This window comes from Epinephelus fuscoguttatus, linkage group LG8, assembly GCF_011397635.1.
Source record: "Epinephelus fuscoguttatus linkage group LG8, E.fuscoguttatus.final_Chr_v1".
NCBI classification, from domain to species: domain Eukaryota; kingdom Metazoa; phylum Chordata; class Actinopteri; order Perciformes; family Serranidae; genus Epinephelus; species Epinephelus fuscoguttatus.
The window spans coordinates 44,748,852-44,763,116 of NC_064759.1; the positions used below are offsets into that span (position 1 = coordinate 44,748,852).

A 14,265-nucleotide genomic window follows, 5' to 3' on the forward strand; every position below is an offset into this window, starting at 1 on the left:
GCTGCCATCCTGACTTTTCATCCTCCTCTTTACAGTGGCTCCATCAAATTCTCGGTGGATCGTGGAGCAGACAGAGACCTCTCGTGTATCCATCCACTTGACGAAGATGAGTGGGCCTTGGCGTATCCACCTGATGGAGCCTCCTGGGACTTTTTTGTGCAGGGCATTTTCAGATGTCTGGGGGTACTCTTTCCTGTTGTCTCTGTAGGTGCCACATGCTCCCATGTTAACATTATACAGTGCCCTGAAAAGCATTGGGCTTGTATAAAAATTGTCCATGTACACATGGAAGCCAGTGCCCAGGTATGCTGGCTTGATCAGGGACATCACTGCGTCGTAGGCTAGTCCAACTCCTGATGGAAACTGGGTTTTGCCTGTGTACACAGTAAAATCAACTGTGTAGCCGTTGCTGCTGTCTGCCAGCACAAAAAGCTTGAAACCCCATTTAGTAGGTTTTGCCTTCATATACTGAGTCATGCCAGTATGAGCCTTGGTCGCCACCATCCGCTCGTCAATCGCCAGGTTCTGGTGAGGGTGGTAGTGGGCCTTACAGGCATCCTGGATGGAGACCATAAGGGGCTTCAGGCGAAACAGGCGGTCATGCCCTGGTGTCCCCTTCTTCTTGTCATTCTCCACATCTTGGTCAGGATCACTCAAGTGGACATTCCAGGAGATTACCAGGTACCTGTTCCGTGGCATGACACTGGCTGGGAAGGTCAGGCTGAAAATGGAACCAGTTTTCCAGTAATCCTGGACTGCGTTCATCTTCACCAGGGCAAAATAAAAGTTCAGTCCCAAAAACGTATGGAATTCCTGGGTGGTGATGTCCATCCATGAATATTTTTTGCCCTGTACAATATTTTTTGCAGCCTGTTTGTTTGTGTTCTGACACAGTTTTTTCACAACATCATCTGTGAAAAACAGTTTGAACAGGTCCAGTGGTGTGTACATACTGGTGGAGCTTAGTTGATGTCCAGGGGTTCTTGCTGGGAGAAACCTCTTTGGCTCTGGAGCTGTGTCTGGATGCTCCTCTGTTTTCCAGGATGTGGCAGAGGCTGCTGACTGTGGCCTAAGAGGAGACCTGGACCTGCATCCATCTCTGGACCTGGCCCCCCTTCTGGTTGCTGAGGGGGTTCTCTTCCTCCCAGGACCTCCAACTGATGGCTGCAGCACAGCAGAGGTTGATGGCTCTTCCTCCTCTTCTTCAGAAGAAAGAGCATAGTTCACTTTTCCTTGTCCCCTTCTGGAAAGTGGCAGAGCAGCCACAACAGCAGAGGAAGTGGAAGGGAGAACCAATGTATCAGGAGGGCCTGCCTGTTGTTGATGATCAACACTGTAATACAAAAAATATGAGAAAAAAGAAAAAAAAAACATTAGATCTTATAAAGCCTATCAGATTATTTTTCATTTCACTTCTCACACTATGTAATGTCTGAGTAAACCCCACACGTTCACATTCTTTACAGCTAACATGAGACTATTGAGCTCCATTCCCACCCAGTAAACAGCCAACCAGCCAACCTAACACAGGTGTACTAAAAAAAAAATATGTACATTTTATTTTATTTATTTTGTTATTTCAAATAAGGCCACTTACTCTTCAGCAGGGTCAAGTCCCTCCTGGTAGACCACCTCCTCATCTGTCAAGAATGACTCTGCTCCTGACTCAGAGTTGCTGGTTAGCATTAGCTCCAGTCCGTCACCACCATCATTCAAAACTAAATCCATTGCTTCAGCAACAGTGAAACACCTTTTTGCAGTCGCCATAGTTCTGAAAAGAACTTTCCCCTCTCCAAGTAGTTCTGAAAAGAACTTTTTGTTTGTCTGTCTAACTCTATCAATAAAACTCACTACTCTCAAACTCACTAACCTATCTCTCAGACTCTCTCCTCTCCCACCACAAACACTGCGAAATTATGACCCGCGAGATTATTACCCGCGAAATTTGCTCTATATAAAACAAATAACAATAACTTCTGTCTACCATAAACCACAGTAAATGCAGTAAAAAACATACATGTGCACAGGAAATGCGGACTAAGCACATGCCATATAGTGCGTAAAGCTTGTGTGTAAAGCTTGTGTACATTTCCACGTGCTCAAAAGTTGTTAGTAAATGTTTATTTATCTTTGTTTTGGCCATGGGAGATTATTATTCCTTTGTTTTCGATACTGGAAGATAACTATTTCACCTCACGCTGATCTTTGGCTGCTGGGATTGGATGTCACCGTCATAAAAACAAAAGAAGAAGAAATTGGATTTTTATCACAAAATGTAATGAATAATGAACTTATCACAGAGTTATCACGGTGGAATTCACGTGCGAAGTTCCCGGAAAAAACGCCGCACTTAACGGCTGGATTGAAAACCTTCTCGAAAGGCTAGAATTGCCCCGAGCTCACCATAGATCGCCCAAAGAGTATGCTTGTGATAGCAATTTTCCCCATTAAGTTTTGTTGTGTGGTTCCCGAGATATTCTGCAAAGTACCGACGCTGTCGCGTGGGAGCGCCCGCGCACCCGTGGAGTTAGAAGGGTTAAAAAGTATGGAAAATGAAAAATAAAGTATGGAAAAATATTTATGTTCCCAGACTGTTACCACTGTTCTAAAATACTGTTTTCTAGAATAGAAAATTAGGTATTTCCAAAAATAATTTAATCAGTCCGAATCGTGTTTTATGCCGGGCCAAGCACAGTTTGTGTGAGAGCAAACATCTCAGAAAACATACTGTCCCTTTTACCTGATTGACAAGGGAACTGCCCATTGGTCCGACAGCCCATTGTTCCGACTATATTAAACCCATTGTTCTGAAGTCCCGTTGTTCCAAAATCATCATGATGCCCTGTGGTTAAGGTCTGGTTAGGTTTAGGCACAAAAACCACTTGGTTAGGGTTAGGAAAAGATCATGGTGTGGCTTAAAATGAAAAGAAAGTGGCAAACACAAACCGTGAGCCTGCCTCAAGCCTTTCCCAGCTGACCCAGAGCCGGTCGCAGCGCACCATCAAGGTAGAAATACGCCCACCGGGAGCCATTCAGCACCGCGGACCGTCGGACTAATGGGATGTCGGACCAATGACATGGACCCATTGACAAGTGGTATGTCCAGTCCGCTGCCCCATGACCCTCCTCCAGCCCCCCAGGTATCAAGTTTCACTCCAACACTGCACCTTCGACAAGAAGACGAGTTTCACGTGGTTCACAATGGGTAGATGCAAGTTTTTGGATGGATGGCTTGACAATACCGTATATAAATACTGGTTGGCCAAGGATTCCTGGTTCACACACACAGCTAGATGCAAACTTTGTGTGAAATCGTTTGACATCGCCAACATGGGGGAGAACGCAATTCTGAGCCACATGAAAGGAAAAAACACAGATGTCTCGTTACTCCATCGCTTGCACCCAGAGTCCCAACCTTTTTGCCTCAGCCCAGACATTGAACTTATCTGAGTTTTTATTTGCATGCCATTATGGTACTTGGCTACAATCGCCTATTAAGAATAATTAAATATTAAATATGATGTGAAATATAATACACTGATATATTTACTCAGATGTCGCATATTCTCTGGGGGAAAAAAAACCCAGAGAAAAAACAAACAAACCGCAAATTAGGGTATGGAAAAGTGTGGAATTTTGAAATTCCAAATGTGTAGGAACCCTGTCCCCAGATGTCGGAACGAGATGAAACGATAACTATGTTCACCTTACGGCCTAAGAGTTGAGATCAGGACTCAGAGTCGCACTCTGAGCTTCTAGTTCAGTCACCCAGCCATAGTTTTCATAGTTTTATACAAACGGTGTCTGTCCCCCGACCACCTAAATTATCTAAATCTAAAATTAAGCAAAGAGGAGTTGTGCATAACAACCTCATAAAAATTAAAACCTCTTCTGTGACAGACAAAACAGGAGAATTAAATGCGGACTGTTAAATATCAGGTCTCTATCATCTAAAGCAGTGTTAGCAAACAAATTAATTTCAGATAATCATATTGATTTACTCAGTCTCACCGAAACCTGGCTGTGTCCAGATGAATATGTTAGTCTAAATGAATCCACTCCTCCCAGTCACAATAATACCCACATTCCTCGAGGCAGCGGCCGAGGAGGGGGAGTTGCAGCCATTTTTAACTCTAGCCTGTTAATCAGCCCTAAACCTAAACTAGATTATAATTCATTTGAAAGCCTCGTTCTTAGTCTTTTACATCTGACCTGGAAAACCTGGCAGCCACTTTTATTTGTTATAGTGTACCATGCTCCTGGCCTGTATTCTGAATTTGTTTCTGAATTCTCAGAGTTTTTATCCAGTTTAGTTCTTAAATCAGATAAAGTTATTATTGTAGGCGATTTTAACATTCATGTCGACGTTGATAATGACTCCCTGGCTACTGCGTTTATCTCATTATTAGACTCCATTGGTTTCAGTCAGGGTGTACATGAACCCACTCACTGTTTTAACCATACCCTCGATCTAGTTCTGACGTGTGGAATTGAAATTGATAACCTAACAATCTTTCCACAGAACCCCTCGCTATTGGATCATTATTTGATTACTTTTGATTTCTTTTTACTCGATTACATGCCACTCAGCAACAGTTACTATACTAGATGTTTATCAGATAGTGCTGTCGCAGAATTTAAGGAAATGATTACTCAATACCAAGTCCTTCAGTAACAGAGGTTTCCCATACCGACTTTAACCTCTCCCGAATTGATCATTTTGTTAATAGCGCTGTAGGCTCGCTGCGAACAACACTCGACTCTGTAGCTCCTCTTAAAAAGAAGTTAACAAAGCAAAGAAAGTTGGCTCCTTGGTATAACTCTCAAACCCGCAAGTTAATACAAATATCGTGAAAATTTCAAAGGAATTGGCAATTAACCAAACTGGAAGAACCTCGTTTAATCTGGGCAGACAGTCTCAAAATGTATAAGAGGGGCCTCCGTAATGCCAGAGCAAACTGTTACTCAGCATTAATAGAAGAAAACAAGAATAACCCCAGGTTCCTTTTCAGCACTGTAGCCAGGCTGACTGAGAGTCAAAGCTCTACTGAGCCTTGTATTCCTTTAGCCCTTAGCAGTAATGATTTTATGAGCTTTTTTAATGACAAAATTCTAACTATTAGAGGCATAATTCATGACCTCCTGTCCTCAGATAGTACCTATCTAACCTCAAACACAGCTGTAAGACCTATTATATATTTAGATTGCTTCTCCCCGATTTCTCTTCAAGAATTGACCGCAGTGATTTCTTCATTTAAATCATCAACGTGTCTCTTAGACCCCATCCCAACTAGGCTACTTAAGGAGGTCTTACCTTTAGTTAACACTCATATATTAGATATGATCAATATATCCTTATTAACAGGCTATGTACCACAGTCTTTTAAGGTAGCTGTAATTAAACCTCTCCTAAAAAGCCCACCCTGGATCCAGAGGTGTTAGCCAACTATAGACCAATATCTAATCTTCCCTTTCTTTCAAAGATCCTTGAGAAAGTAGTCGCAGACCAGCTGTGTGATTTTCTCCATGATAATAATTTATTTGAGGAATTTCAGTCAGGATTTAGAGTGCATCATAGCACTGAGACAGCACTAGTTAAAATTACAAATGACCTTCTGATTGCTTCAGACAAAGGTCTCGTCTCTGTACTTGTTTTATTAGATCTTAGTGCGGCGTTTGACACTATTGACCATCAAATTCTGCTACAGAGACTGGAACACTTAATCGGCCTAAAAGGTTCTGCACTAAGCTGGTTTAAATCTTATTTATCTGATCGTTTTCAGTTTGTTGACGTTCATAATGAGTCATCCTTACGTACTAAAGTTTGTTTTGGAGTTCTGCAAGGTTCTGTGCTCGGACCAATCCTATTTACTCTATATATGCTTCCTTTAGGTAACGTCATTAGAAATCACTCTATAAATTTCCATTGTTATGCGGATGATACTCAGTTGTATTTATCAATGAAGCCAGAAGAAAGTAATCAGTTAACTAAACTACATAACTGCCTTAAAGACATAAAAACTTGGATGAGCACCAATTTCCTGATGTTAAATTCAGACAAAACTGAAATTATTATTCTTGGCCCCAAACAACTCAGAGAGTCTTTATCTGATGACATAGTTTCTCTTGATGGCATTGCTCTGGCCTCTAGCACTACCGTAAGAAACCTCAGAGTAACATTTGATCAAGATTTGTCTTTTAATTCTCATTTAAAACAAACTTTGTGGACTGCATTTTTTCATCTGCGTAATATTGCGAAAATTAGGCCTATCCTGACCCGAAAAGATGCAGAAAAATTGGTCCACACTTTTGTTACCTCAAGGCTGGATTACTGTAACTCTCTATTATCTGGTAGCTCTAGTAAGTCCTTAAAAACTCTCCAGCTAATTCAGAATGCAGCAGCACGTGTACTAACAGGAACTAAGAAACGTGATCATATTTCTCCTGTTTTAGCTTCTCTGCACTGGCTCCCTGTAAAATCCAGAACTGAATTTAAAATCCTACTGTTAACTTATAAAGCTCTAAATGGTCAAGATCCGTCATATCTTAGAGAGCTCATAGTGCCATATTATCCCACCAGAACACTGCGCTCTGAGAACACAGGGTTACTCGTGGTCCCTAAAGTCTCCAAAAGTACAGTGCCCTCCAAAAGTATTGGAACAGTGAGTCCAATTCGTTTACTTTTGTTGTAGAGTGAAAACATTTGGGTTTGACATCAAAAGATGAATATGAGACAAGAGATCAACATTTCAGCTTTTATTTCCAGGTATTTACATCTGGATCTGATACACAACTTAGAAGATAGCATTATTTGTAATGGAACACAAAATTTTTAGGTGAGCAAAAGTATTGGAACATATAAACTTAAAATAGATTAAAGTGAATGAGACTTAATATTTAGTTGCAAATCCTTTGCTTTCAATAACTGCATCAAGCCTGTGACCCATTGACATCACCAAACTTTTGCATTCTTCTTTTGTGATGGAGACTGACTTGGCCAGTCTAAAACCTTCCACTTCTTGCCCCTGATGAACTCCTTTGTTGTTTTGGCAGTGTGTTTTGGGTCGTTATCTTGCTGCATGATGAAGGATCTCCCAATCAGTTTGGTTGCACCTTTCTTTAAATTAGCAGACAAAATGTTTCTGTAGACTTCTGAGTTCATTTTGCTGCTGCCATCATGTGTTACATCATCAATGAAGATGAAAGAGCCCGTCCCAGAAGAAGTCAGTACAGATGAGCTTGTATGTTTGGGATCATGAGCAGATCCTTTCTTTCTCCAAACTTTCGCCTTTCCGTCACTTTGGAAAAAGTTAATCTTTGTCTCATCAGTCCATAAAACTTTTTCCCAGAATTTTTGAGGCTCATCTCTGTACCTTTTGGCAAATTCCAGCCTGGCCTTCCTATTCTTCTTGCTAATGAGTGGTTTGCATCTTCTGGTGTAGCCTCTGTACTTTTGTTCATGAAGCCTTCTGCGAACAGTAGATTGTGATACCTTCACTCCTACCCTCTGGAGGTTGTTGCTGATGTCACTAACAGTTGTTTTAGGGTCTTTCTTTACAGCTCTCACAATGTTTCTGTCATCAACTGCTGATGTTTTCCTTGGTCTACCTGTTCGACGTCTGTTGCTTAGTACACCAGTGGTTTCTTTCTTCTTCAGGACATTCCAAATGGTTGTACTGGCTATGGCCAATGTTTGTGCAATGGCTCTGATTGATTGTCCATCTTCTCTCAGATTCACAATTGCTTCTTTTTCACCCATAGACAGCTCTCCGGTTTTCATGTTGGTTCCACCTCTAAATGCAGTGCACAGGCAAAATCTATCGTACCCAATCTGAAACTGAGCTCAGACATTCAGTGCTATTTATTGTTTGAATAATCAATGTAATTAGGAGACACCTGGGCAACAAAACACACCTGTCAGTGACATGTTCCAATACTTTTGCTCTCATGAAAAATGGGCGGGTTCAAACAAAAGGTGCTATCTTCTAAGTTGTGTATCCGATCCAGATGTAAATACCTGGAAATAAAAGCTGAAATGTTGATCTCTTGTCCCATATTCATCTTTTGATGTCAAACCCAAATATTTTCAGTCTACAACAAAAATAAAGGAATTGGCCTCACTGTTCCAATGCTTTTGGAGGGCACTGTAGATCAGGAGCCAGAGCCTTCAGCTATCAGACTCCTCTCCTGTGGAATCACCTTCCTGTTGCGTTCCGGGAGGCAGACACCGTCTCCACATTTAAGACTAGACTTAAGGCTTCCGGGTAACGATGTGAGAGTGCAGACGTCGACTTCAGGTCTCCCGATCACACTTGCCAAACTTCCTACTTAAACGTCGGACTTTCTTCTATCATCCCGTCACAGCGCGTTATAAAGTCATTCTGACACTTTTAAAGTATTAAGTAAAGTATTCTCCTTTTTTTCACATGTTCACCATTCGTATAGCAGAATCACTTATTTTTTCATAGACAGTGTATTACTCCCCTTTGTTAAAAATATAGAATATTCCACCATAATTGAATCCGACCATGCCCCAGTAATACTAGACCTTTCCTTCCCACTTAACCTCTCTGACCGGGCCCCATGGAGATTTGACACTTTGCTACTGACAGACGAAGGATTCTGCCAAATGATTTCAACAGCCATTGATAATTTCCTAGAAACCAACAAGAAGGATAATATCTCCCCCTCCTTGCTCTGGCAGACTCTTAAAGTGGTAATAAGGGGGGATATTATCTCTTACACATCTAGGGTTAATAAAGCTAGGAAGCAAGAACAAGAACAACTTCTCAATTCAATACTTGACATAGATCGGCAATACTCCGCCTCTCCCACTCCAGAACTTTATAAAAATAAGCTGGATCTTCAATCCAAATATGAACTATTATCGTCCGAAAAGACAGAACGTATATTACTGAAATCACGAGGCTTTGTATATGAACATGGCGAAAAATCTGGTAGACTGCTAGCGCATCAATTAAAATGTAAATCTTCCGGTCAACAGATTACACAAATACAAAAAGAAAATGGGGAGTTTACTACAGACCCCCTCGAAATCAACAATACCTTCAAAGCATTCTACTCAAAACTTTATACTTCGGAAGCACCCAGTGATGATACGGATATGCACAACTTTTTCAAGAATTTAAACGCCCCTGTTATCAATCCCACCCATAAAGCAGAACTAGAACTACCCTTTCGACTAACAGAAATTTTAAATGCGATTTTGGCGATGCAGAGCAGCAAGGCCCCGGGCCCTGATGGATATACAATTGAATTCTACAAAAAAATTTCAGCCAAACTAGCACCACTTATTCTAGAAATGTTAATGATTCGTTGGGCTCCGGGGCCTTGCCACAAGCGCTAACTGAAGCATCCATAACACTTATACCGAAGCCGGGGAAGGACAGAACACAGTGTGGATCATATCGGCCCATCTCGTTGTTAAATAGCGACATTAAAATTTTAGCTAAGGCACTTGCCCGGCGTTTAGAATCTGTTACAGATGAGGTGATCTCCCCTGACCAAACAGGTTTCATGACTGGTCATCACTCCTTTTCTAACATCCGGAGCCTTCTCAATGTCATATACTCTCCTGCATCCGGGGAGGTACCAGAAGTGGTTATCTCCCTGGATGCAGAGAAGGCTTTTGACAGAGTGGAGTGGGTGTATTTATTTAAATGTCTACATGCCTTTGGTTTGGGACCCACTTTCATTGCCTGGATTAAACTTCTATACTCCTCACCAAAGGCATCAGTGGCCACGAATGGGAAGCGATCGGAATTTTTTTCATTATCAAGAGGGACACTACTAAGTCCACTTTTGTTTGCATTCGCAATTGAGCCTCTGTCTATCATGTTAAAATCATCCCCAGAAATAAACGGAATTACTAGATGGGGGAGGGACCACAAGGTGGCTCTATATGCCGATGACTTACTGTTGTATGTGTCTGACCCGGTGCGGTGTGTCTCCCACATAGTTCAGATGTTGCATAGATTTGGCTTTAGATATTTAGGAATCAAAATTACACGGACTTTCTCTAAACTATACAAAGAAAATTTCACACCCCTCATTGATAAACTAAATAACGACTTACAGAATTGGAGGGCCATTAATCTCTCACTGGCTGGAAAGATCAACTGTATTAAAATGAATGTGTTACCCCGATTCCTCTATCTTTTTCAATGTCTCCCTATATTTCTCCCAAAATCCTTCTTTCAGTCCATTGATAAAACTATATCATCATTCATTTGGGGGGGGGGGGCTAGACTACAAAAAAGGCTTCTGCAGCGACATCAATCCCAGGGTGGATTGGGTTTGCCAAATTTGCTTCACTATGACTGGGCAGCTAATATCCAGAAAATCATATACTGGTTTCATGCTCCAAAGCTGTCGTGGTGTGAAATTGAAATTGAAAATGAGTCATGCATTCTGACATCGTTTCCCGCCTTGGTTACTTCGAGACTCCCTCTGTCTACTCCATGCTATACCTCTAACCCTGTTGTCATTAATACTTTACGAATTTGGTCACAATTTCGAAACCACTTCAGTTTAACAGATTTCTCTCTTCTGGCCCCTATCTGTGACAATCACCTCTTTGTCCTGTCTAGATTAGATAACACGTTTACCCTGTGGAAAAGACTTGGCCTCTCCAAATTTAAAGATCTCTACAGCGAAGGTGTCTTCTCCACCTTTGGTCATCTCTCTCAAAAATTCAACCTCCCCGGCTCAAGCCGTTTTCGATATTTCCAGGTCCGACATTTTATGCAAAATCTAGATCCAAACTTCCCCAATGTACCTCACCCTAGTGCTATGGATTATATCCTCCAAATTCCCTCCAATCAAAAAGGCTTCATTTCAAGAATCTATTCCAACATATCATCTCTCGGAGACACCTCTCTCAATAAAATTAAAGGGAAATGGGAGGAGGAGCTTGGGGATGCAATACCTGAGGAATCCTGGACTGAAGCTCTGAAGAGAGTTAATGGAACTACTTCATGTGCTAGGCTAGGTGTAATTCAGTTTAAAGTCTTGCACCGAACCCATCTCTCCAAGTCTAGGCTGGCCAGAATTTATCCCGAGGCGGATGAGAATTGTAGCAGATGTCATATTGCCTCTGCAACATTAACACACATGTTCTGGTCATGTTCTTCCCTCTCAGATTACTGGTCAGCAATCTTCAGAATTCTCTCACAGGCACTGTCCATAAATTTGCAACCTAACGCCTACTCTGCCATCTTCGGCATAGTGCCAGCTGACCAGCAGATTATCAATAAACATAAGGACATTACAGCATTTACAACTCTACTTGCACGCAGAAGGATTTTGTTACACTGGAAATCCCCCAAACCACCCAGCACCTCCTTATGGATGAATGACCTTATGCTTCATTTAAGCCTAGAAAAGATCAAATATACACTTGGAGGGTCGAGAGACCTCTTCTATTCCACCTGGAACCCAGTAATGTCTTTTATTAACAAACTTCCAACCCTCCCTGACAACTCATAAATTCATGATTACTAGATCCTGAGGGATGTTGCATGATGTCGCACAGCAAACGCAGCCTCCTCATTTATTCTCAAGCTTTATTTTCGAACTAGCTACCTCCACTTTATCTTTCCTTTTTTCTTTGTTTAGCTATTCATATCTATTGAATGATATCTTAACCCATCAATATCATAACTTTTATGTATTCATTTAGTTACTTATTTTATTTCCTTAGATTGGGATGCACTGGATGTTTTAGGGTGGGTGGGTGTAGGGGGGGGGTTATATTTTTATGTGTTCTGTGAAAAATCAAAAAATATTATCTTTTTGTATAACTGTCTTGCCTTGCCTTGCTCTCAATAAAAATATTGTTCAAAAGACTAGACTTAAGACTTTCCTCTTTGATAAAGCTTATAGTTAGGGCTGGCTCAGGCTTGCCTTGTACCAGTCCCTAGTTAGGCTGACTTAGTCCTAGTCTGCTGGAGGACCCCCTATAATACACCGGGCACCTTCTCTCCTTCTCTCTCTCTCTCTCTCTCTCTCTCTCTCTCTCTCTCTCTCTCTCTCTCTCTCGTGTCCTATTACTGCATCCTGCTAACTCGGTCATTATGGATGTCACTAACTCGGCTTCTTCTCTGGAGCCTTTGTGCTCCACTGTCTCTCAGGTTAACTCGTATTGCAGCGGTGCCTGGATAGTGTGACGTGTGTGGTTGTGCTGCTGCCGTGGTCCTGCCAGATGCCTCCTGCTGCTGCTGTTGTCATTAGTCATAGTCAAATCTCATTGTGTCATACGGGTTACTGTTAACTTATCATGTTGCTCTGTTCTGTATGACATCTATTGCACGTCTGTCCGTCCTGGAAGAGGGATCCCTCCTCAGTTGCTCTTCCTGAGGTTTCTATCGTTTTTTTTCCCCGTTAAAGGGTTTTTTTGGGGGGAGTTTTTCCTTATCCGCTGTTAGGGTCCAAAGGACAGAGGGATGTTGTATGCTGTAAAGCCCTGTGAGGCAAATTGTGATTTGTGATATTGGGCTTTATAAATAAAATTGATTGATTGATTGATTCAAATTGTCCACTTGGACTTTAAGAATACCTTCGGCATTTTTCAACCTGGACCCTATTTCCCTGTGTAAATTGATCAAAGAGACTCACGTGAACAACAATTTATGAAATTGGTCCAGTATTGAGAGAGCTGGCAGCGGCCAGCAGCCGCGGAATGAGCTTTAATGGAAGCACACAGGGCAACTAAACATAGTCACTGTATGTCCATTACAAGTGGTTATTTTTGACACAGAGAGGCTCAGCATGTTATTGTAGGTATCTGAAGATTCTTTTTACCTTTCACTTGATCTGGTCTGTTTGTTATTGCCTTGTTAAGCAGAAGTCTCCTTCTGAAATATCAGGAGATATCACCAGATGTGTGTTTGAGATGTGGAGAGAATAGGGCTGGGCGATATGGCCTAAAAAAAAAAATCTCCGATTTTTTCACAAAAAATCCGATTCACGATTTAAATCGATTTTTTTCCCCCTCCTAGTTAAAAAAAAAAAAATTGCGGCCTGGTAGCACATACCTGGGGTCCAAAACTTTCAGTATGTGAATAAACCCCAGCTTTTCCACAGTAGCCTCTATATGGGCACCATGTCTCTTGCAATATACATGGCGACTGCATCTGTGATCGCTTTCCACCGGACCCCTTTCTTATCATACGGCAGTGTTTCCCCTACCATCATAATGGATCATAGCAGAAGTCATTTAAAGTTACCTTTCCTATAGAACCGGTCTATACCTTGTCCTTTTATTAAACAAACTAAATAGCTTTATGTTACAGGCTGAGCCTGATGTGTGTGGCTTGTGTGTGTGTGTGTGTGTGTGTGTGTGTGTGTAGTTGATGTAGGAGGTATGAGATGTCAGTGCGCCGGGTGTGGTGTGTGACGTCAGACGGATGCGCCCCAGGAAGAAAGTGAGGAATGTGCTCTGTTGTTTACATCGAGCAGCCACAGTGAAGAAGCCAACACAGTTCTGCGTGCTGTTTTTGAGTTATTTCCGTCTATGTAAATGTCAGACACTGATGTCAGACGCTGTGCATCATCCCTGCAGTGCTGAAAATAAAGTGCCGTTCTTTAATGCAGACAAATGTGTTGCTGCCACAACAAGCTAACACAAGCTGAAGGAGCTAATGGTCTTCGGAGGTCCCTTTACTATGGTTCGGGGGTCTGCCAGCTTGGCATTGTTAACACTTATTTATCTTATTTACACAACGGCATGTCATTTATGTCCCTACATGGTGCGCGTCTAAAATCCTCCTGCATGGTGGAGTTCGGCCCTGATGCCCACACGCACACACACACACACACACACACACACACACACACACACTCTCACAGACACAGGTGAGCACACAAAAGCTCGCTGCCATGTTGTATGTGTATCAAGCGCGTGGGGGGGGTGGGTGAGCCCACTCTGAACTACGGGAGCCCAGCGTGGAGCGGCGGTGGCGGATTGTAAATAGAAACTCAATTTTCATTAAAACAAATTGGCCTAAACTACAAATTCGAATTAATCGATAAAATCGATTTATCACCCAGCCCTAGGAGAGACTAATAACGGGAGTAGTTTATGGAAAATGTATTTTAGTGTTGTCTAAAGGATTTTCAATATAATGGATGATTAGTTACCTGATTTCAAATGTGTCCCAGGCCTTTGAATTTTTTTTTTTTTGTTGTTGTTGTTGATCGACCAAAATTTAGAATGCTCCAGAGGTGCTTAAGAGACCGGGACCT

General features: G+C 41.9%; 1 protein-coding gene across 3 annotated transcripts in view; it reads left to right on the forward strand.

Moving 5' to 3' along the window:
- rbm42 (RNA binding motif protein 42) overlaps positions 1–14,265 on the forward strand; it is a 68,682-nt gene that overhangs the window by 17,624 nt on the left and 36,793 nt on the right. The gene's annotated exons all lie outside the window — the stretch shown is intronic.